Source organism: Mytilus californianus, unplaced genomic scaffold (genome assembly GCF_021869535.1).
Source record: "Mytilus californianus isolate M0D057914Y unplaced genomic scaffold, xbMytCali1.0.p SCAF_20, whole genome shotgun sequence".
NCBI classification, from domain to species: domain Eukaryota; kingdom Metazoa; phylum Mollusca; class Bivalvia; order Mytilida; family Mytilidae; genus Mytilus; species Mytilus californianus.
This window is the reverse complement of record NW_026262669.1, coordinates 5,833,666-5,860,856: the sequence shown is the minus strand read 5'-3', so window position 1 is coordinate 5,860,856 and position 27,191 is coordinate 5,833,666. Positions and strand designations below refer to the sequence as shown.

Below are 27,191 nucleotides of genomic sequence, written 5' to 3'. Positions count from 1 at the left end.
TGGAAAAAGGTGATAGTTGCAATGTTTGAAAATTGTTATCAAGATGCATAAATAACACTGTTACTTTGCTTATAAAAAATAAAAAAAACTTGAATATTTTAATTTGATAAATTATATGTTCAGTCATTAATCTATTAGCCTATAGGATAAACATTACAACATGTGGTAGAATTGACAATGAGACAGCTACCCAACATAGAGTAAATTATGTTGATGGTAGTTACAATAAGTCACATTACGGGCAATATAGAGCAAATTATGTTGATGGTAGTTGCAATAAGTCACATTACGGGCAATATAGAGTAAATTATGTTGATGGTAGTTGCAATAAGTCACATTACGGGCTTTTCCAATAGTGAGAAATACAAATACCGTATATTAAGTAAGCTAAAAAAAATCCTAAAAAAGACAATATGTGAACCGTTTCAAACTATAGAACTTACACTGTTAGGTCCGATAGGTAAATAAATTTTGACCAAAGTCCGACGATGATATAATATGTTTTCATTGTAGCTGTACCTGTGGAGAGTAAGTATTGAAGATAAAGCTTACGATTTATATATTTCTTCGATGGCGCGGATTCACATTATATGCATTAGTCATGAAACGAAGTACATATAATGATTATACAAAATTGTATCACTGATACCTATACACGTAGTATTACATGTTTATTTTCAATTAATGTGTTTCATACTTAAAATTTACATGAAAAAGTACAATACATCTATTTACTAACTGATCGATAAGGATATGCACATAATGGCATTTTTCTGCGGTAGTATTTTTTAAACTTGTTTTTGTAGAGAGATAACGTAACTTACGCTTGCAAGTTGCTTCTTATGAAGGACACTATTTATTTAGTTAAGTGGTATGGTCGTCTCTGACATAAATTGGTTCCATTTGAAAAGATTGGTACTCTTATAGACCGGATACATACTCATCATATACAGATAATTTCAACAAATAAAGTGACTATATATATTTATCAAAATACAGAGCTATTATGTACTGTTTGTTAATAGAAAATCAATAGAACACTTTTACAAAGGGGAGATGCAGTTCTTGTTGAAATGTTAACACGACTTGTATGACTGTTGTTCCTTAAACTGAACGTAAACAACATCAGTTTACATTATTTATTGCGTCAAATCGTGCCTAAATACAAGTTCAAACAAATGAACCAATAACAGTCCTTAAGGAGTTGTTCAGTGTATTATAAAATTGAGAATGGAAATGGGGAATTTGTCAAAGAGACAACAACCCGACCAAAAAGCAGAAAACAGCCCAAGGCCACCAACACAGCGATAAACTAGTTTGCTATCTAAAAACTAAAAATATGGAAGTCAATGTTGTGGACAACAAAACTGCGAACATTTAAGCAAACCTCCACTTACATCGTTGACGAACTAAGTGTTAATTTTCAATGCGTTTTAAGAAGGATAAACAAATTGCATCCAGGGAGCAGATAGCACAAATTTATAGCATCACTTGTAAACATGTATGATGTATAATTAGACGTTAAACAAAAACAATCATTGTATTTATTTCTTCAGATGGATGAAACTGATAAGACAATAGTGACAGCCAGTAATAAACATTGGCGAAACACAGAAATGATTGCAAACACTTCCTTCCGATGCAAAAACAATATTAAACAATCTGAATATACTATTTCCTTGTTTTATTTGCATGCACGTTTTATGTTTAAAACATATATGAATCTGATACATCAAAATAAAAACTTTACAATTGTTTCCCTAAACTCTATTTTAACCACAAAATAATTATGTCGTACGTGTTGCATCACACGAATCATTCATACTTTGATATTTTCTTATGTCAGATAATTATTTAATGCTCTCTCGTGAATGAGTATTATATCAAATTCAAAATAATTAGCTACACTTCTTACCAATCAAGTATTATATAACTACAATTTGTATCCTAGTGTCCGTTACTCATTCGAATTTATTTCACTTTTCTATTTATACTACAAAGAACGTTATTATAGAACTTAACGTATTGAAAAGCATTATAAACTGTCGGAATAGTCTTTAAGCAATTGATTCGAAACAAATCAAAACTGTAGACTTTTTCTAGTACTTCAAGTTATTATTCAAATTGTTCACACTATGTCTATAACCCTACAATGTATTTCTTAATGTGAATTCGATTATCATACATACATTTGATTTATACGTTGTTTCTGCCATTAAACTGGTAAACATGTAGATTGAAATTGTATTATATTTAACGCGCGAGACTACTTTACATAATTTTGTAATATGTATATGAATGTTATTTCTTTTGTTTTATAAAAAGTTATGATAATTTTTTAAATGTGTAGTCTTTCGAAATCATGAAATAAATTTGCAACTGGTTTGACTAGAATGTGTTTTACCTGTTTCGCCCACATCGTCATGTCTTTGATAGAAACATTTCGTCAAAGTTTTCACGGCTTCGTTGAAAGGGAATTATTTCATATTTGGTGTGCAACTTGATAATGTTGAGTTGTGGCGACTTTCTGTTTGCCAATAGTTCAAAATAACTCTGATTGTACAAGGAGAATGTTCGTAAAAGTTTACTTGGCTTGATTGAAAGGAATGATTAGTTATGTTTCAGTATACATGTTGTTATGATATTGTTATTATCATGTTTATTTATCTTGGCCTAATTTGTTTTGTGTGGCCTTATAATACTTATAATATGCTTACATCATATTTATAGTTGTTTACAATATAATGTTATAATTGTGCAGTTTAGAAATCACTTGAACAATCATAGATACTGATGGAATGATTAGAACTTTCTATTTGACTGACATATTAATTCTGAAATGATCATAATATACGATGCGTAATTTAAACTTCCACCATATTCTAGGAGTTTCGCTTCTACAGTGTTCTAAAGGTTTCCGTGACAACTACATATACAGACACCGAAATTAGACTTTTTTAGACATTAATTTACTTGGATTCACAGAAGTTCTCTGAAGTTGTTGTATTGATACTTTATTTACGTTAACTACATCATAATAGAATGGACATATTCCGTACAGTTAAGAGAAGAATTCCGGATAAAGAAAAGACAAAAGACCGGACATTTAACTTAACAGTTAAGTTAACATTTCAATTTGTATAATATTTCTTGTAAACTTGTGTATAATAAATCTTGATAAATTTTATTATTGATTTGTGTCTTCTGTTTGCTACAAGTTAAAGGTGATTTCTGGCCGTAACAATGTCATCCAAAATGATTGTATGCAGCGACGCAGTTCCAGACATGGTATTGGCCTTGTATTAAACACGGAAGAGACACTTATTGACTAATCAAACACATGCATCAGTTGTTCGGATATCAGATAAAAAGTAAACGCTCAATGTTACCCATAATTTCTTAGAAGTAACACACTATCTGCTCCATCGTATGGTGTTTAATATCTTAGTAAACACTTGAAGCTCTTCCACACTTTAAACACTTCATTAACACGGGTTTGCTCCTTACTGAAAATTTGCTCGAATAGAGTTATATACTACATAAATTTTAAGAATTTATTGACCAATATGGTATGTATGTGTATCAACTCACTAGTGACATGGTTTCGCGGTCTAAGTTCTTCTGATGAAATTATAATCGTCTAATTATGTCAGATTGATACATTTTGACTTAGTGACACAGCATCCATTTCTTATATCTACTAATTTTTAAAATTGAAATATATGTATTAATAATATTTTTAATCTGACATTAAAATTTAAACACACAACAATTAATGTGATAGTGCGAGGTAATGCCATGTAACCTTGATAACAGTCGTTTTTATTTGTAAACCAACTAGAACAAATTTGTTTTTCTGCTAGCAAAAGTTTAACAATGGTTTTCAATATATTACCAAGACTCCAGTAGACAATGGTAGATAAGTTTCGGTGGCTTTCAAACTCTTTCTGGCTTTAACACTAACAGGGAACATAAAGTGTGTATATTACATACATGAGTCGGAGGAACATGATTTGCTGCCGTGTACATATAAATGTATCGTGTTGCTCAGGAGGTAAATAAATCGACAATACGTTGTATTTTGTGTCTGAGGAAAAGAACAAGAGATTGTTGGTACAAAAATTGGAACATACGCGTGGTCATCTGTGACAAAGCTATACCATTATCGTAAAGTATTTCAAGATGGCGTCAGTGAATCTTGAGTATTTGAAGATATAATTTCATCGTTTCCAATAGGAACACATTGTTCAATGGTTATCTTGCCAGCAGACACTTACAAGTAAATCAATATTTGAAAATCGCATAAACAAGGAATTCAGAAATTAATAATGGCATATTTCATTGTGATTGTTGATTAATAAACATTTCAGCAAATGCTATTGTCTAAGTTTAAATGCCATTTTTTTTTTTTATTTTGGCGAACTCTATCCTTTTGTAATATTGTTCCCATAGGCAAGCGCTACTGTATGTAACTACATATATATGATAAATTAGTAATTCTAAGAGAAGAACTGACAATACAAAGGCAAAAGACAAAGACGGAAAAAAGGAAAACTGATTGAATTAAACTATATCAACAATTGTGACGCCTCCTATGCTCTGTAGCATGGAAGGAGTACGACTTAATATCATATATCATTCATATCATAATCAGATGATAAAAACAACTCCATATGTAAATGGTTTATAATTTAGTAAGTTATACAAGACGAAGCTTCAAACAGTAATAAAATGATAATGATGCCATGTGTAATCTTGAATTTTTCCTTAATTTATGAGTTTGTACCGTTTTTGTTTTCGTTAAATCCTTTTATATTGAAATTTTGATATTGTCAGGTTGGCGTTTTAGTGACGTATAATCTAGCATATCCTTGGATTAATTATTCCAGTTATCTTTCCAATATATTAGCTAATTACTTTTTAACATGTCTAATCTCCTTAAGATTGATAACCTGTGTATATGTCCTACTTTCCAAAGCTAGTGTCCCTTTCTTTATGAATAGTTATGTCATATATATTAACACAAATTCTAAACATGACTAGTAAATACAATGATTAAATTGTGTTGTTCAGCTGATTGTAATCATTGTATTAGTTAATCACTGTATTAATTTTTAATCATATGATTAATTTTGGCTAATTAGCAAGTGTTTCCCACAAAGCATTGTAAATCAGGACCTATTACTTCCTTTTCTGTTTTAAATTATAACCTACTTCTATTTACCCAGTTTGTGGGTGCCAAATATATATGATTGAATAAATATCGTATAACATGTTCATATTTGTATTGTAATATATACATAGTTTAGATTCATCAAAATTGTCTGTTGGAGTTAAAATTAAATGTGCTTGAAGGGGAAAATGATTTAAGAAATGCAGACATTAATGCATTCTGTTTAACAAAATGTGCTTTCGGGTACATTTTGCAATAATAAACATCTCCATTCACCCATTACTGATCATGACTAGGCCCAACATTTTTCATTTGTTTGTTCACAGAAATTGTTATCTGAAATGATGGACCTTGGTGATCGTAGAAAAAATCCAAAACAAATTGTATTCATTAAGTAAAATTTTATTTCTATAAAAAGTTTTATTCTTTATTCAAACTAACTTTACCGTGCATCAACGGCTGTTCCAACTTGGAAACATTGTCAGTGTTTGTCCTCGGTAGGCTAATCTCTTATTTAAGTTGATACCGTGTTGGTTGTATAAAGTGTATCTTTTAGTTTCACGGAATTTGAGTGTTGACAGCAGATAATTTGAAGTCTTTGTTAAATTTATTTAGCAATATGATGACGAGTCCTTCAAAAACCTGTAATTTTTGTTGTTCATTTAGTACAACTCGATACAGATTCCAGGTATTTTGTTTGATTAATGATGAATTATCGTACTATTACATCCCAGGAATGTAATCTCCGTTGACGCTTTGGTGAAGAGTGCTTTCTTTCACGTCCGCATTTCTATCAAGTATGGCATGCCAAGATAACAATCTAGATGATTGTTAAGGATGGTGAAAATAAATTCAGAACTATGAACAATAACATAAATTGTTAATCATACGGCATAGTTTGTTTTTATCAAAATGAATTTACGACTTGTTCGTTACATGTATTAACAAAACCCTGAACAAGTATATTTTTCAGTTACAAAACAATAAAAAAAAAAGATCGAATACAACTATCCGACACTATGATACATATTGGGTATCGGATATTCACGCGGGGTGCGTTAATATAAAAATAAGAAGATATGTTATGATTGCACATGCAGTAACTCTCTATACGTATACCAGAGACCAAATGCTGTAGAAGTTAACAACTATAAGTCACCTTATCGGCTTCAAAAATTAGCAAAACCCAAATATTATAGTCAGCTACAAAAGTCCCTGAAATGACGCTTTCGTTGTTAAATAATTCAAAGAGAAAACTAACGCCATGATAAATGTACCAAACAATAAACGAAAAACAAATATGATATACAGCAACAAACGACAACCACTAAATTGTTGTCTCCTGACTTGGGACAGACACATACAGAAAGATTAATATATACAAGCAGTGGGGGTTCTCTTCCTATATTTAGATATACACAGACGTTCCGCTGGTATGGGTAACTTTTTTTGAAATGTCAAATATATCATTGGTTTGTAATTTAACGGAGGTAATATATCAAATTTATTATATGTCAATGTTATATGTTTTATTTTTCAAAATCACATTTTCAGATAACGACGTCAAAGGAAATAAAATCGACGTTTTATTTTGACTCTTGATTTTGTATCTCAACTTTAACGATCATTACTCACATAACAATAGAATATTATATGGTGAAATGTATATGCTGGATACTATATGCTATTATAATGCTCAATGATGTTTCTGCAATTTATCGGACCTTGGGCTCTTTACCAGAGACATGGGAGAAGCAGTGTTCAGTTTAAAAAAAAAAAAACATATATTGGTGATATGAATGATTGAAAAGTGTTTTGCTTCCTGAAGGTACTAGTAATAGGCCCCCTACCCCTCACCTCACGCGGTATAGAACTTCTAGTAAGGGAGGAAGGCACTGACTGCCTAAGAGGGGGCATGCTATAGTCATGCGTCAGTGATTCCCTTAATAATCAACCGGAAGGGCGGGCTCCCCCCTAAATCAGCCTCTGACTTCTTTTGAACTAGGACCAGTATATCTGTTCCTGTTTTGACAAATCCCTGAATGTCTGAACTTAGGTTTTCCAAATTCTGAATAACAGGTGCTTGTTTTTGTATATCGTGTCAACTGTGAAATATAGTGATACTTTTTATTCACTATATCTGAATATTATACTTAATCACTGACATAACACGCTTACTAGAGCAAATTTTCATCATAGATATTTTTATCCTCGTCAAGCTCATAATTTTTACTAAATGAATATAAATAGCGGTATGATAAAATAAAGCTACGCAAAAATATTAATATTGTTTGGTCCGAGCTATCTGAGGGCCGAATTTGTCCATTTAAATTTACCTGAGCAAGCAGTTAAGTCAAGGGCGCCACTAAATGTGCTAACATTTGAACTATAAAAAAACGGGAAAATTAGCAAAGACTTGCTTTGGAAATCAATTATTGCCTGAACATTAATACTATTGTAACCATTATTATTTATAAAAGCTTGTTCTTCATAATCTGTTGAATGATTCCGCACAATAATGTTGCCCGTCTTTACAATCAACACTGCTCGGTAAGCGGTAACATACAAACGAATAACTGTCGATAAGTGCAATTTCTTTCTGTTATCGGATGACTATTATATGTATCAGTTCCATCCTACACACTGTCTTGTCTAATCTGTTTCCAATTTATGTTTCAACTCAACTCCTAACACATCTATTGTATTGTTTTTGTTTTTAAATCTAATGCGCTTTCATAGCTGGTCATTGCTAAAATCCCTTTTCAGGGGATACATCTAATTTTTCGAGCACACTTATGTTCGCATTGCTACAGCAGCCATGTTTGATGTTTTAATCATATGATTTAAATTTAATACACCCTCATGAGGTTGATTAAATTTAACGACAGTTTTAGCATTTTTTACACCGCGTTAAAATTAACGAACAACACACTTATCATATGATCAATTTTAATCCAATGATTTAGAAATTTTTACGACTCATTAACACTAACGACAAGTTGAACAACAGACCCCAGTGGTCGTAATTTCAGCACCCAAATTCAACATTATGATTTACAAGTAAACTATTGAAGATTCCGTACTCCGTACATCGTTTTTTTTTTTTTTTTTTTTTTAATACTTTCACTCGTGGTGTCAACGTATATTAGTTGTGCGGAACAGAAGTTCCAATGAAAACTTTGTTATACACAATTGGTCCATAATATCTGTCCCTAGTGACACTTTTATCATAAAGGAACCTTTATTTCATGACAACAGCACATTACCAGAAAACATGGGCTACAAGATTAGTGCCAACGTTATTAATTGTATACAAGTAGACAGGAAATGCAGAATAAAAACAAAACAAGATACAAAAAACTACCTGACAATTATTAAAACAACAAACGGGTTATTGTTGGTAATTGATATAGGTTGATACATTTTAACCAATGAAAACATTATTAATAGAGTATAGTGAAAACGCCAAACAGAAAGCCAACTGATTATTGTTAATTGTGTACTCTTATTGCTTAATAACATGTGTTGAGTTTTAAACGATGTACGAAATGAACCTCTACAATTTTAAGTTAAATTTTGCCTAAACATGGCCAAGTTAGGAGCCTGTAATTCAGTGGTTGTCGTTTGTTTATGTGTTACATATTTGTTTTTCGTTCAATTTTTGTACATAAATTAGGCCGTTAGTTTTCTCCTTTGAATTGTTTTACCTTGTCATTTCTGGGCATTTTATAGCTGACTGAGCGGTATGGGCTTTGCTCATTGTTTTAGGCCGTACGATGACCTATTGTTGTTAATTTCTGTGTCATTTTGTCTCTTGTGGAGAGTTGTCTCATTGGCAATCATACCACATCTTCTTTTATATATGAAGTCCTTTAGTCTAAGATGAATGATATTTTATTAGTTGTTATTGCCTTTGAACTAGGGAGCGCCTTCAAACTAGTTTAATCCCGCCACATTATGTATGTGTCTGTCCCAAGTCAAGAGCATGTAATTCAGTGGTTGTCATTTGTTGCTATATATTATACATGTTATATTTGTTTTTCGTTCATTATTTTATACATAAATCAGGCCGATAGTGTTTTCGTTTGAATTGTTTTGAATTTATCATTTCGGGGTCTGTTATAGCTGACTCTGCAGTATGGGTTTTGGTCATTGATGAATGCCGGACGATGACCGTTTGATGCTAATTTATATGTCATTTGGTCTCTTGTGGAGAGTTGTTTTATTGACAATCATACCATATCTTTTAATTTTTATATTTACAAAAATGTACATTTAATGCAAACGCATAGTTTTTTTTGGGGTCATAACTGATTGCATTCTGACGTCATCAATAATTGTTTCGTTTTACATTTTTTTAATCAAAACAGACATGAAACGAGATCGTATGATACAAGTTCAAGTCCGTTGCAAAGTTATTTTCTTATATTTTTCAGTTAAACATTAATATAAAATCAGTTCTTATACCTGCATGTCTACATTGTCTGACTTATAGAATATATTGTGTATGATGTTTTGGCAAATATTGTATAAAACTTTTATTTCAGCTTTAAACCTCGTTTTTATAACATCACTGTACCACCTGCATCACCTCACACCACAGGTCATGGAACTGATAGTTCACATGTTTGCTGCAATATTCGCTTTGAACTTCCTGGGACGACCCGCCTTGCAGCTAGATCAATCAGTTCTGGATCTATTTCCAGAGTTTATTAGGTTGAAACAGGATATCAAGTCTGAACTAGCATCTATGAAGTAGAAGCTTCAGAGTAAGAAATGCTATACGAAAATAAGGTTCCAATTCCTTGTGACAAAATGGACCATGGAAGCCATCTGATTATTATTTTAGTTCATATAGCTTCCAACGGTTGTTTCCTTTTTTTCACATTACTTGCTTTCAAATCATTAGGTTTGAGTTGAGACAAATTCAGAAAAGCGCTACGTACGCAATGAATTTGTAAAGTATTTTTTGCAATCAGAATAGTAAGTTAACGGCAAAACTTTTAACGATGAATACACATTAAAATTCAGACCCTGAAATTAAATAAGCTTGATGATATTGAATGGTCAGTCAACTAGCACGTGTGTGTTATACTTCACACATTACAACTTTAATTACCATTTCATACACAGTGTTTGGTAAATTGGTGTAAGAGCTACAATATTATTAACAACATATATTTTACTTAAATCAGCTTTTTCGTATATCTAGCAGACTAGCAACATTTCTCCTTTTTTGAACTATAGTCCCAAAATGTAAATTTGAAACCCTAAGCAAATGCGTAGGACAACTTTAACACATAGTTACTGATATTTGATGGACAAATTTAACACATAGCTACTGATATTTGATAGACAAATTTAACACATAGTTACTGATATTTGATAGACAAATTTAACACATAGTTACTGATATTTGATAGACAAATTTAACACATAGTAACTGATATTTGACAGACAAATTTAACACATAGTTAATGATATTTGATAGACAAATTTAACACATAGTTACTGATATTTGATAGACAAATTAAACACATAGTTACTAATATTTGATATACAAATGTCCCTTGAATGAATAAATGCCCCTACATGTTTTTTTTTAGTTAATCAACGTTTACATAATAAATACTGTTTATTTGTCACATAAAATTAAGCAACCGCCAATCAATCAATACTGTTTATCTTATCAGGTGGACAAGATAAGAGAGTTGCATGTAATGCAAAACTACAACCAAGGATAAAAGTTATGTTGCCTTCAACGACAGTGGTATTTGATTACGTTATCACAAACTATGAAAACGCTTATAACAATCGAAATGGGCATTTTACTGCTCCTTATGATGGGGTGTATTTCTTTGTTTCTACATTTCATTCGATGATTTATAATAGCTATGGTCTACACTTGCAAATGGTCAAAAACAACTATGTTTTATCCGAAGCATCAGCTGACACAAGTGATAAAAGCTCAATGAATGCAATAGTATCTCTAAAACGAGGTGATGTTGTCAAAATACGTAATAATCCAATTCATAGAGGAACATTTCAGGAAGGTATGAGTTTCATTTCTGGTTATCTTGTGTAATGAATCCAGAACACACATAATACACGATTTCCATACGGTTGATTCTAAATTACTTTGATTTGTATTGTTGTAATAAACTTTTGTGAAACCTGTTTTCAGTTATTGCAATTGTGCATTCTCAAACATTACAAAACCTGGTATACAAAGGATATACATAAACAAATCATTTACTCCAACGACACCATTGAATAACTTTGACAACTCAACCTTAACAGTTTGCACCTTAACATATATATTAGTCCAATAGACTCAAATCACATCAATTGTAAAATGAGTCATTACAATAGTTTATGATAATAATACAAATTAGTTCAATTTGCACAACTGTTTCAATAGACTAATTTCATACAACCAATATTTGACTCAAACGTATATTTTTATTTCGAAATGCTATTTACTCTGTGGTATGACGTTCTGGTACTCGGTCAAGAGCGTGCTAGTACAAGAATTAAAATTAGGCTTGCAATTGGTAAAATTTTGGGGGGAAATTAACAGTTTTATGTTTCCTATACACGACACAATCATTGCAAAACAGTTATTTTTTTCCCAAATTTTACTGATTGACAGCTTATTTTACTCTATCCACTTGCTCTTAGTTGACCAAGTACCAGAGTAACCTACCACGGAGCAGTTTACCTGTCGAAAGCTTATATACTCCAGAGTCAAAGGTCAGTAATATGGAAGTAGTCTAATTTTTATTTTTTTGTTGATGTTTCAATGGCACCATCTTACGGTGTTTATACGTCACAACTCGTTTTCTATGCCAGTGTCAATTGTGACGTTTTGGATTTCAATGAACGTAATTTATGTATTACTGGTAAATAATTAAGTCAGTGATTCTGTTGTCACAAATTACTTAACTAAATTCTTCCATAGATGCAAAGATTTGGTTTAGAAATTCAGATATGATCCGGGTAAACTTATCGATTCTTTTTATAAACCTATTCTCAAAGGTTACCCATTCAACACTGTAAATATATCTTTGAATAATATTTGATCGGTATAAATATTGATTTTGTTATCCATATTTTAAAATTAAAGTACATATTATGTTATATTTTGCACATGCATGGCTCTACCACCAGTCGATACCTATATCTTGGCATTGAACAAGATCATTTTTTTCTCTTACTGTTAATGACAAATTTACACTAAATCCATTGGATGTTGGATGTGAACTGCTTGATGTTTTAGTCTAAGATACATTATTTTTTTTATTAGTTGTTATTTGCTTTGACCTAGCAGTCAGTAACTCCAAGTAGTCTCAGATCTGTATTTAGTGTCTTTTTTGTGGAGATGTATAAGTACTCGACCACGTCCGGTTTGTGCTTTTGTCAGATGTATTTCTGCTTATTGTTGAATTATATTAGAGTATTTATCGTTATCATGATTCTCTTATTTATTTATATTATCATTTGGATAATTATTACTTCATGGTATTAACGAAAATGTAGTAGAAGTAGTACTGTTATATCTTTATTTTTATTAAACATTCAAAGTTGGTGTTCAGTAAACAATCGGGATGTACTGAATCAAACTTTTGATAAACAATGTCGATATATAGATATAAGAAGATGTGGTATGAGTGCCAATGAGACAACTCTCCATCAAAGTCACAATTTGTAAAAAATAAACCATTATAGGTCAAAGTACGGCCTTCAACACGGAACTTTGGTTCACACTGAGAATCAAACTACAAGTGCCCAAAATGACTAGTGTAAAACAATTGAAACAGGAAAACCAACGGTCTAATCCATATAAAGAACGAGAAACGAGAAACACTTATAAACCACATCAACAAATCACAACCAATGAACAAAAGGTTCCTGACTTAGGACATATACCATATTAATAAATGTCTTTTGGTTTGTGATAACGTTTTCTTTTTTATAATTGCAAATTTACAATTTAACAAAACTAAAAAGTTACACATCTTAAGAATATTTATAGACTCTGCAAATGAGAATTGAAAAGTCCATACATTTAATTGCCAATCAATTTAGCTTATATTACCATTTTCAATCATTTATAACCTGTACCTAAACAATGTGTCACCAGTTTATTTCAAGTAAGTGCGTTGGTCATTTTCACTTTAATAATCGTAACAGAACGAATCAGAACAGATTGTTTACTTCAGGAGAACTTCAGTTCGTTTGGGCAATAGTTGTAATTTATGGCTATGATTCGTTTGAATCCAATTATCTTCTACTCCTCAAATGTTCAACATATTTTTGAATATTGGAATGTCTTTTAATAAGTCCAACGAGCACAACAAGGTTAACCCCGACGCATTCTTAATGATCCTCTCTCAAGTCCAGAGCATGTTGTTTAGTGGTTGCCGTTGGTTCATGTCTGTCATATTTGCTTGTTTGTACATGATGGTGTGATACATCAGGCCGTTCGTTTTCTCAATTTTATTATTTCATATATTTTATTTCATGGCTTTTTATAGCCGACAATGTCATTAATTTATCTCATTTATGTACCGTGGTTTATAATTTCTAGCATCCACTTCATTTGAACTGAGTGGACAGTTGTCTCATACGAAATCATACCATATATCCTTATTTTCTTATAATAATGCTTTTGGAACAAAGGTGACATGTTTTCTATTTAACTGCTACTATTTCTTAGACCAAATATCCGGAATAACCGAAAACATACATTAAGGATACCTTAATATTCTGCTAGGCAATCATACTAAATCCAAATCCTGGTATCTATCATGATAATCTGTAATTTCAAGTATAGTTTTTGTTTAACTGGGTCAAGGTTATTGTGTTCTTTGAACACTTTTTGCATTTGGGATATTAAGACTTATAAGTCATATACAAACTGACAACGCCATGACAAAAAACCGAAAAGCGTTCAAAATATCAAGTGTTCCGAAATGCAGATTCTGCTCAATAGTTGGCACCTGCCGTGTTTCTCATTTGAATACAAGTTCGGTAATTAGATTAATTTGGGCATGTCACATTCGAGGTAATGAGGACGATATAGTGATTACGACAATTGGAATACACATCTATATAACATAACTTGTATAATGTTTAACAAACTCGTAATGGCACCCGTCAAATTTTTCTTTAGTTCTGAGTTGCATCAGATAATGGTCTGGATCGTTTCAGCTAATGTATTATTTTTAAAATGTGTTATAAAATCATGGCTCTGACTTTGATTTTCACAAAGGGTAGGTAATTCGTTCTTTTCTTAATACAGAAAGACGCTAGATACATGCACAAATTTATACCAAACAAAGACACAGCTCCGCTCTTATACCTATACACGATGGATTGACAAATGAGGAAAATGAATGTACATTTTGTTTGCAAAATATTTAACTTATGAATTATGATGTTTTGTTGTAGACATCGTACCAGTATATGAATTTCCATAACACGAGGTGACAAACATACGGATACAAAAAGAAAAAAACAATTACACAATTTATAATATATACAGTAGTTGGTATATAGGCACTACCTACTACCTATGTCTCAATTATTATGTTCGTAGTATCCATAAATAAAGCATTCTATATATTTTATAAACCTATAATCAGTTTTAAATTTACAATCCCTGTATGTTTTGCTGTATTGGGGGTTGCATTGACTTATTACTTATAATGACTTAATTAATTTTGAAGGCTTGTTATTTTTATTTCTAATTTATACGAAGTTTCTTTAATATCGGAATATATATGACGTTTCAAATCAATAAACGACACATTTTGATATAATCGTATTCTATTTAAATATAGATTACTGTGTCACGGGTTTTTAAATTTACCTGTGTAAAAAGTGTATATGATTTCCGATAAAATGGCTCAGGCGGCGTCTAAAACATGCGAGATTTGCATAAGTGCCTCGGGATCGCAATACTGCTTAGAATGTGAGCAATACTTTTGTGAAAATTGTAAAACATTTCATAATAGGCAGAAAATATCAAAAACTCACCAGTTTCAGTCTGCATTAGACGTTATCCCGGAAGGTAAATCAAAATGTAAAGACCATAATGAAGACGTAAGTTTTGTGTGTAATACCTGTAACGTAGCAGTTTGCAGCAGTTGTGTGACAGGAAGTCACAAACGGCACGATTTCTCGAAGCTTCAAGACAGTATCTCACGGTTGAAAGCGACGAATGAACAAGAACTGCGTAGAAAGGTACAGGAGGCAACCAAAAACATGGAAAAGATGGAAGAAGGCCTATACATATTCGATATGAAGGTGGAAGTAGTAGTTAAAGCTATCACAGAAAATGGTTCAAAGATAAAGGCCATGGTTGATACACATATCGCACAGATGATTGCATCTGTCAAGGATCAATCCAGGATGGAAAGGGACAAATTGACAAAGATCATAGCAGATACTAGAATGGATTTGAAGGTGGGGAGCGACTTAAACAAGACGATGTATGAACTATACAAGACGCGAAACGATGAAAAATTGTTACAGTCTTTACAGAAGCTTACCGATGACATTGCAAAGCTGGCGATAGAGCCTATAGCCGAGTCTCCCGACGTATTCTATACTGCTAAGTCCACAACTGATCATGACATCAAACACCTGTTTGGCACATTTAAAATAAGGTAAATCAATGAGGAAAACCTTAAAGTCGACTGCCTTTTGCAGTCGTAACACATGCTTTAATATGTTTACATTATTTTAATGTGACACTTAAACTTGCAGGGTTTTTCCGGTTCATACATTTCGATAATCAAAATTATGTTTTTAAATATTAATGTATTTCTGAAATGAAGTTCATGGAAGACTCAGTGGAGACAATTTAATAAAACTAAAAATATGGTCATAAACAGTTGTTTTTTTGTTGTTGTTTTTTTTTTATGATTGATTAACACTGTACTATAGATAAAACAGATGTGGCTAATAACACGTTACATTTCAAATTGAAATAGCAATGCACTCAAGACACTTCGTAAAATTATGAAATAATTCATGAATACACTTTTTTAAACTGATACCGATAATTCTGTTTTCAGCGAGAAAATCCCGCACCCAGAGTTGGTCATCAACTGGCCCCTAAATAAAATTGTGTACTAGTTCAGTGAAAATGGACGTCACACTAAACTCCAAAACATATAAATGAACTAAAATTAAAAAAAAAAAAACATACAAGACAAGGCCAGAGGTTCCTGATTTGGGACAGGCGCAGAAATAAGGCGGGGTTAAACTTTTTTGTGAGATCTCAACCCTCCCCCTATACCTGTAGCCAACGTAGAATAAAGAAACACATAGCAATACGCACAGTAAAACTCAGTTCAAAAGAAGTCCGAGTCCGATGTCAGAATAGGTAACAAAAGAACCTAAGCAAAATGACAATGATACATAAATGAACAAAGAACTACTAGCAGTTACTGACAAGCTAGCTCCAGACCTCAATTAAACTGATTGAAAGATTATGTCTTCATCATATGAAAATCAAATACAATCCCTCGCGTAAGGGGTTTAGTATCATACCATCATAAAATATATGAGAAGAACATAACCCGTATCATGCCAATAACTGGTTTTAGAATAAATGTGTTTATTTCCGATGCAAAGACCTTATGAGTAAATCAATATCAATACCAAAATATGCAATCCTTAATGACTTGACAACAGTATCGTAACTATAAATGCATTGTACTATTTTCACAGTGATGTACGTACAGGACAAACGGGGTACAGAGAGAAGGAATTACATAAACCAAACAGGTAGGGCAATATATTTATATTTTATAGTGTTAAGTGTACACGTATGACAATGTGAATCCTTCGTCAAACGTTTTAGAAATCACACCTTATCTTTGAGTATACCTTTATATTTATAATTAAAACATGTCGTCCATAGATGACTATGCTGACATGTGTATCCTATGTTGTGTTAATCAGTAAAACCACTTAACTGTTGACACTTTTAATAGTTATGTACTTATCTTCATTACATTGTTTCCAAGAATCAGTGTTTAAGCTGTATTTGCTTATTTTTTAAATAGATATTTCACCAACTCACATTTGGTTTTTTTAATATTTGTTTTGAACTTATTGATACTTTAGACTTTAAACATTCATCAAAATTCTCTGCACTATTAAGGCAAGTTGTGCATAGTATAAGCTGAGGAAACTATACTATTTTTTCCAACGACATTATCAAGTCATGTTGCCCAGTCTAAATTTTGCATGTGTAGTTTTTGGTTAACTGTTTGTCCTTTTGTCAATTTTAATATCTTTGCCATAGCGTTCCTTGTATGTCTTCGACGTATGAGTGTGAATGTCTTCTTTTAAAAAAATATTCTCGATTTACAAGATTATTTAAAATTGACAGTTGATGAATGAGCCAACGACTTCAGCAGTCAAATTCACAATCGACTGTTAATAAAGGGGTCAACGATTTTAGCAGTCACATTCACAATCGACTGATGATTAAGGGGTCAACGACTTTAGCAGTTTCAATTACCGTCGACTGCTGATGAAGGGGTCAACGACAGTCACATTCACGAATAGCCGAGGAAATTAGCAAAATTGTTCCGTTTTGTATATTATCATTAAATGAACTTAACATAACACTACCAGATTTTTCAGAATATTTGATACAATCGTACAAAGCTTCTTCGTTGAAATTACTAATGTGCAGAAGTATTAAACTGTTCTACGTATTGTTAAATCAAAAGACGCCATCGATTCATTTTTTTTTTTTTTTGGCTGTAAGACAGACAGGGAAAGGGAGAGAAAAGTATGTGCAACGCAGAAATAGTTTTATAAGGATTTGGCATATAGATAAGAATGTCGGTAATTCAATGCTACCTTGTCTATACATTAGTTAGTGTAGATTCGGATACTATTTTGGTGATGTCATCAAGTTTTGTTTGAAAAAGACGACACATACCAATAGGATCATCAAGACTAAAATGTTGGAAGTAAATGACAACGTCGTGTCAAAAAAACAAGCAAATAACGTTACGACAAACCTCACAAACAACCGATGGTGAATTGTGGTGCTCTCGAAGGGTAAACAGTTCCTGCTCTACATGGACTGCATAGGTATTGTTTCTTAATTTAAAAAAATACATCTTCCTGATGCAAAGTGTGTCTCTCTGTCTGGGTGTGAAAAGATGATAGGCTGGTTAATTTTAACTCGAGAATCATGGACTTGGTAAGTGCCTCATGTATATTCAAATGCCGTTCTTTTTACACAGTTAATATGTGTGCCAGTTAGTAAATACTAGCTCATTGTTTACATCGTCAACTTAAGAAGATTTTAATTTTAATTTAATCAAGTGTGTTGTTCATTATAGTGAATACAAACAAGATATGAAACCAAAAGAGCAAGGGAGAAACCTGTACAGATGCGACGGATGTGGGTAAGTTCCTTGATATTGTTAATATAAACGTCATGACGTAAAGATATATATGTATCTGTGCCATCAGTGATCTTAATGGAGTTGTAAAAGTTACTTGGATGCTGAACTTCCAAAATAACGTATAGGGAAAACAACGACAATTTTTATAAGATCATAAAAATAATATACTCATATCTTGGTAAAACATTGTAGTTTTGTTTCGTTGAAAAGCCTAGAACAACATTAAACAACCTAACCACGATCCTCAATAATGAACGACAACAAGTACATACAATAATCATATTCAAACACTGAACTGTATCTTCAACGACACGACACGACATTTGCCTTCTTTCGACGATCATGTTTCAGATATTTAGAACGCTAAACAGCCTTCTAATTGATAGCAAAATATTTAATGGAAGCATAATGAATAGCTCGCAATGCAGTGAATGCTTAACAAATTAGACATTTTACGTTTGTATTAAATTTTAGATACTCAAGTTTACTGAGTCATTCATCACAAAACAGACATTAATTGTCTTAATGTACTTTTGGTGCAGAAAACGTGAAGCCGTTAATGTTTTCATAATAATGTCATCGTTGCCCATAAAGATATTGAAAGGTTAACGCACAATACTATTAAACATGATGCGAATAAAATGAAGTTAACTAAAAACGTTTTATTCGAAACTATTTTTTTGTTTCGGAAATGCTTACTAATCAAACGACTTCAAATCTATCCGTATGTTTGTTTAGAAAGCTGTCACGTATGCATGTGTAACTGACAGCATTGTTCTGTTTTATATTTCAGAAAGGAAGAGAGAATTAACAGGTGAGTATTATCGACTTCAATTGCAAGTGACGAATATTCAAAACAGTCATCTAATACAGATTAGTTTTTAAAATATGTTATCCAATCGTTCGGATAATAGACACTTTGTACAAATAGATAGCATATTTTACTCTGACCATTACATATGTGTTAATACTCCAATATTGAAAAAGCGAGCTTTATGATATCAGCTGGATATGGTTAAAGATTACCATGCTTACGATTTCTACCGGTTATTCCATTTAATTTTTGAGGCGTTTGACTAGATTTGTTTGTTTCCATCTCCTTTATAATATAATCTCTACCAGGCAACTAATAACTTAATCATGATTTTCAAGATAGCGGGTTAATGATAGCACAGATGACATTGAATCCAAATGATAATGTTGGTGACTTCCCTTAAATGGCTTTTCGAACGCGAACACAGTTTGGTTGACACATTTGAAAAAAAAATGTATTCCATATAACTACGGATATATTCCACTTGTCATAACAACAATCTTTCCTATTTTACCACAAAAGACTTACAATGGATATTTTCTATGACCAACACGACGGATGCTAGGTTTTAGTTTTCTTTGTATAGTTTTGTTATTGTTGCTTTTCCTTTTATCGTTTATTTTTTTGACATGGTGTTGTTTGTTTTTGTTGGACTAAAGATTTCCTTGTATCTTGTTTAAAATGTTTTTTAAACAAATGAACAATGTACATCTAGTATACTGGTATTGAACAAGAAAAAAAAAGGGTCCCATCAGAACAAGTCGATATAAACCGCATATAATACGTTTTACAATTTGACTTTACTACAGCCAACTTAATATAATTACTTTGAATATAGAAATAGTACTGTTCTACACACATATACATTCACTGTCGGACCAATGTTGTTTTTAATTATGTCGTCAACCTGTCTGCAATACATTAGGAAATACTTCATATGAAATTTTAAGCAAAACGCATTTTTGTCTTGTTTAAAACATTATCAATATTAAATATTATCATTAGTACATGCATATCTTTCAATTTTTTCTTCTTAACCTGTATCTATATTTGAATTGTACATAAAAGTAACAATCCAGTGAAATATTACACTTGTGAAGACCAAGTTTAACTTAACGTTGTTTTATTTAATTTTATTCGGTATGAATCATGAGTTCAAAGTAATGTTTTCCGTTCTTGTTCCTTAATATTTTTGGAATTTGTTTGCAAAATATGTAATTGCCAAAAACCGTTTTAAAACTAACGTTTTGTTTAAAATCTCTCTACTGGTATTAATCAACAACAAAACAATCCTTGTTTTGTATATCAAGAAAAAAAACACATATTTAATGAGGCAATCATAAAGTTCGTGTATTAGAGTAAAATGTTGAGATGTGTTGCACACATAAATAAAGGCAACAGTAGTGTACCGGTGTTCAAAAATCATAAATCGATTGAGAGAATACTAAACCGGGTTACAAACCAAAACCGCAGGAAACACATTAACTATAAAACCTGGTTTTACAAGTTGAATATTCATTGTATAACTGGCTATTGGGAATAGGTTTTCCCATTGTTAATAGCCATACAGCGACCTATAATTTTAACCACGTCGTTTGAATAGTTTTTATTGGCAATCATATAATATAGGAGAATTATATAAGTGTCATTCCGATGTTTTGCTTAAATTTCACATGTCTTGGTATAAAACAGGAGAACGTTGCAGGATTTGCACCTCCTGCTATGTATGTCTAATCCAATTATAAGCACCTTAGGCATAACTTTATTTTCAAAACCATCTCAAAGACAATGGTCGAAAACATCTTGCAAAGTCTTTTTTGATTTCGTATTCGAATATATTGATGATGTTTTGTAATCCAATAACCCACATTTCAATGAGTGCTTACACCCTGTATATTCCAGTGAATTTGAAATTAAGGATAATAACGAAAGAAGCAGATCTGTGTATATCGTGCCTTTTTTTCAAAATTGACAAAATCTAGAATCTATGACAAACGATGTCAACTTTCCATTTTTCGGCACTAACATACTGATTCGACATTACATACCTTTACAGTTACAATCACGGATTGGTTGATCTAATCGACGGTTCTCTTCTCACCTACTACATATTTTGGTTGTCTTGGAGCTTCGTTTATAAGAACAGTCGTTTAAATTTACCGATTATGTTGAATACCCGATAGTGACGTTTTTACTAAGTATGGATTCGCATTGCGAGTGATGCATGCATATTAGGAATCTTTTGTCCCATTGGCGTACGACGAGATCATGCGGTTCTCCAAGCTTTGTATTTTGCTTGATTTGCCCCGCCTTATTGAATTAATGAGATTTGAGCGCCAATTAAATACGTTTCCATTTATATGTTGTTTGCACTGAGTGATTTTGAAAGAGGAAATTACTAAAAAGATGTTTACTTTGTTTTATCATAATATATGAATTGTTCTATCTAAGTATCAAGCAAAAACTAACAACTATTAAACAAATGGACTTATCTAATTATTGAATAGACTAAATTATGTAAGCTTTTGTGCCATTGAAACGAAACTCCAGACCATCTTTGTATACCTTTATTTGTACATCTAGCTTCAACAAGCATATCAAATCACATGTAACGACGATTTTAAATGACTAAAGTTCTCTAAAAACAGTTTACAACTATAAACTTCAGCATTCCTTATAATGTTCCTTTACACATACTATCCTTTATGAGGTCTGTCTTGATACGATTAATATGTACTGCCTTAAAGTTCACAGCCGAAATCATTCAATGTGTTGATTAAATCTTATAGATTGTATAAATTGGTGTTTTTTAGATAATAATGTTTTGCATCGTGGGTCGCTTTACATATTTTTCCAGCTATTAAATTTCTGTTATTTTTCAGGAAGTAAGTGTCATTTACCAGACAGATAAGTATACTGTGATAAGTGCGTACACAATGTAGAATGAAAGCATGATACATAGGAAATTGATGTGTTTTTTTTTTAATTATTAACATCTTAAGTTTAAGATGATCTCTGTATTATGATTGTTTTTGTTGTATCTTATCTTTTCGTTATAATAGACTTCTGAAATATTTTACGGTATTTTTATTTATACATTTAGCTTCAGAAAACATATTCTTTAAAAAATGTCATATACTATATATATGTTTCTTTTAAATAGCTGCTACATCCATGAAATCATTAACACTTAAAAATAATAAATTGGTCATATTTTTTTTTATTAAGTGATGTTTTTTTATACATATTTAGAATTGCGTTTTTATTATTTTTTTTTTATTTTTCAGTCCGATGTAAGTGTTATGTACCAAACAGATAAGTATATTGTGATTGTTTACACAAAATGACGAATGAAAAGATAATACACAGTACATTTTGTATGTAGTGTTTATTGAAATTGTTAAAATATAAAGTTTTCAGTAGATAAAGACGCAATTAGAAGTAGAAATAAAACCTGTTCGTTTTTTTAGACTGAAACTATTTTGTAGTCTTGACTCAAGGGCTAACGGTCCATAAAGAATCAAACCGTAGAACATCATCATATCATTACCGCATCACAGCTTTGGCCCTTTTCTGAACATTTGAAGGTCCCTACTGTGAGTTTGAGCCACATATATATAAAAATAACCTTACAAATGTCGTTTCATATAGGTTCATAGCAAAATTATTCAGAACTATTGTTTTCCTTTTGACTAGTTTTCTGACTGCCATTAAAGAACTTAAGATAGTTTGTATTCAGGCATATTTCCATAATGCAATTAATTGTCTTTAAAATTGGTTGAATGTGAAATATTTCAAACAAAATTGTGAATAATTTATTCACCGTAAATCCTTTTATTTAGAGATACCGAAGTACAATACTTGCAATTACTATTTAGCGATCAATCAGTGGTCATCGATCAGTTTCCGATCGGTCAAGTTCTCGTCAAACCAATCATGATCAATTAGTCAGACTTATAGTAAAACTTTTTGACTGATCGGACGGATCGGACGGATATGACGAATTGACCTTTCTGGCGTCACCTGTTGAACTCATACAAATTACGTGTCATTTAATTAAAATGGCGCCACCGATAAATACGAATCGTTCAAGTACATAAGCTCGACATTTTAATAATAATCATGCAGCAAAGTTTTAAGAATTAAAAGAAGAAAAATATGCAGATAAAACTTAATCTCATTATTATTAAAGAATTGTGATTGTCGTTTGTATTGAGGAATTTTTTTTTTTTTTCAAATCGGATGAGTGCTAGAACGGTGTTTATTGCGACTGTTGAATAAATGTTCCGGAAATACTCTGAAAAATGTAATGAAATGATCATTTATTGAAAATATCTGTGTATTATTTTCAGTAAAACGAAGAAATATGCTGGTTGGACACTCGATAACAATGCAAACAAAATATAAAGTATATTTTGCCACAAAATTCATCATATTTTTGGGGGAGCAACCCAACAAAAATAATTACATCTTAATGAAACGAAAAACAAATTGCACTCTCATCCAGCACAAAGAAGAGTTTAAATATCTTAATAGATATAAGAAGATGTGGTATGAGTGCCGATGAGACAACTCTCCATCCAAGTCACAATTTGTAAAAGTAGAAGCCTCCCCGTGCTTCAGGTTTATGCTCTTATAATATACTAGATTATGGAGTGTGTGTCCGAGCGAGAACTTCTCTATGTTCATTACTTTAGGAATATTTATCAAAAAGTAGTATTTCACATTCAGTCCCATTCTTCTATTTAGTCAGACGTCAGTCGCTACCCTGATATACCCTATCTTTTGTTTTATTTTTCGGGTAATTTATGACGGATAGCGTTTGGCCGAACAGTTTTATCATATTCACATAATTCAATATATTGTGTGCTGGTTTATATTCTGGACGCCAGTCTTTGCTAATTTCTAATAAAATCCACATAACAAAAAACAAACATGAAGCTTAGAAATGGAAAAATATTAAATACTACACGTCTCAATCTTCAAAATCGCTTATCTAAAAATACTACCATCGCTAACATTTTTAACAATAAAAATCGTGGTTACCCTTCTATCGATAAGTGTCATGCCAAAAAATGACTTACATGTCCCCGTCTTTCCACCAACAATACGGTAAGGTCTACGTTTAATGGTCGCACATTTTCTTTAAATTTTGAAACTGATATAACTTGAAAAACAAACAGTATTATTTATTTACTCACATGAAACAAACCGGGATGCGGTATTCAGTACGTAGGTGAAACTGGACGATATTTATCTAAACGCACGCAAGAACACCTGTATCGCTTTAAAAGACCCAATAAATTCAAAAGTATCATTTATCAACATCTTAAAAAGTACAATCATCCTATTAAATATTTAACAGTTCAACCTGAAGAAGTAGTGAATAAGCAGCCTGGTGAATCTCATTCAAAGTTTGTACGATCACGGACAATAATTGAATTAAATTGGATTAAAAAATTACAGACAGTCTACCCTCTCGGTCTTAATGATGATATCATGGGAATTGGTAATATATCAAGAACCGATTATGTTAACATTTTGGATATAGTTTCTAAAACTGTTCGTAAAAACCGTTCTCATGGGCGTAGAAAAAATCGCAATCATAGAAATATTCGGACCAACCATACAAATATTTCGGACCTAATTTCTATTTCAAAAAACAACGGCAGACATTATCTATTAACCAAGCTCTGTTCTTTACCTATAAATAAATTAAATAAAATTTTAGAGGATTGCAACACAATTTCATATTGCAGTCCTAAGTATGAAATCGTTCACATTATAATGGCATATTGTTATTCTAAACTGTTTCCCAAAGTTGACCGCCCTGAAGATCATAAAAAACATTTTATTAAAATAAAGTATGTCAATAAAGGTTTTGATTTTGTAAATATTGCCGGTATTTTTAACGACCATTCTGTTAAAGAACAAATTCCTGGATATTTTGATAATACTGAAATCCCTCTTATTTGTTATATTTATAAGAAATCTACCCGAAAATTTGTGTTTAATTATAACCAAGTCTGTAAAGATGTAAATATCAGTGAAAATACACCTCCGTCATGTAATTGTAGTAATTCCGAATACACTTATGGCCCAATTTCCTATGTTATAACAGGAGACCTTAACATCGTTCGCGACCGAGAGTTAACATCCTTCCTCAGTAAAGGACCTAAATATCGTACCCCGTCAATTATTAATTGGAATGAGTGTCGTAATATCATCAACGACTCACTTCGTGCTTACTGTTTGAAATGGATAAAACGGGAAAAAGCTGACAAAAAATCTTTGGACTCTTTTTTTAAATCAATAATGAAGATAGTTGATATACGTATACAACATTTTAAAGAACATTTTACTCTTAACAACAACCATAAAAATCCTATTTCTCGTATCAAACATAAACTAAAAGAACTAGCCAAGGAATTTGTTTTTGTCCCGGCTGATAAAGCTGCTAATAATATCATTATAGTTTGACGTAAATTTTACGTTGAGATTCTGCAAAAGGAAATCACGAATTCACCAACATTCCAACTGACTTCATTTTCAGAAAATGATATCTGTAACAAACATAAACTATTAGCTACCTCTTTACAAGCAGAACCAAATACAAGAAAGTCCCAACTATGTACTGGCTTCCGAAGCTACACAAATCACCTTAAAAATATATATTTATTTCGTCTTCAAGTCATTGTTTTTACTACTAAATTGTCTATTCTACTTACTAGTACACTTGGTACAATAAAAAACTAATAATAAATTGTTCAAATAAGGCCTTTGAAAATAGTGGAATTAACTTCTTTTGGAGTGTCAAAAACTCGTTGGAAGTACTTGATAAATTGCATGCATATATTGGTGATTTTGAATCTGTACAAAGTTTAGATTTTTCTACCCTATATTCAACTTTGCCACATATTCTTATTAAGAAAAAATTCACACACCTAATTAAATTGGCATTTAAAAAGTCGGCATGCGAATACATATGTTCAAACTCTTTTAGGTCATTTTTTAGTAGCAACAAACAAAAGAACTATGTCAATTGGACATGCTTTGATACTATATCTGCCCTTGAATTTTTACTTGAAAACATTTTTGTTCACTTTGGAGATTCCGTATATCATCAAGTTATCGAAAGTCCAATGGAGACTAACTGTGCATCACTTATTGCGGACCTGTTTTGGTATTGTTATGAGTTACAATTTATGACTAAAATCAGCAAAGACGCATCAAAACAACATCTGATACAAAAATTTAACAATACTTTTAGATATTTGGATGATATATTGGCTTTCAATAATGACGACTTCAGTATGAATACTAAAGAAATTTATCCTGTTGAATTTACTTTAAATAAAGATAATACTAACAATGACCACTGTCCTTTCCTCGATCTTGATATCTATATCATTAACGGGAAGCTTAATACAAAAATTTATGATAAAAGAGATAATTTTTCATTTCCTATCGTTAATTATCAATTTTTAGATGGTGACGTTCCCTTGTCACCATCTTATGGTGTTTATATATCTCAACTTGTACGATTCGCTCGTGTATGTAACAACGTATTAGGTTTTAGCGAGAGAAATGTATGTATTACTGAAAAATTATTACACCAGGGTTTTCGATAACATAAACTAGACAATACATTTACTAAATTTTATCATCGGTATAAGGACATCATTCGTAAATATAACTCAATATGCAGAAATCTTATACGTTCGGGTATTTCACATCCAATCTTTTATGGTTATATTCT

The 27,191-nt window shown here is 31.7% G+C and overlaps 1 long non-coding RNA gene across 1 annotated transcript; it reads left to right on the top strand.

The window, feature by feature from the left end:
• Positions 1-466: 466 nt before the first annotated feature.
• LOC127731634 (uncharacterized) lies at positions 467-2,383 on the top strand. Its single transcript, XR_007995650.1, has 2 exons — positions 467-528; positions 1,557-2,383. It is a non-coding gene; the product is annotated as an uncharacterized LOC127731634 (long non-coding RNA).
• Positions 2,384-27,191: the final 24,808 nt, after the last annotated feature.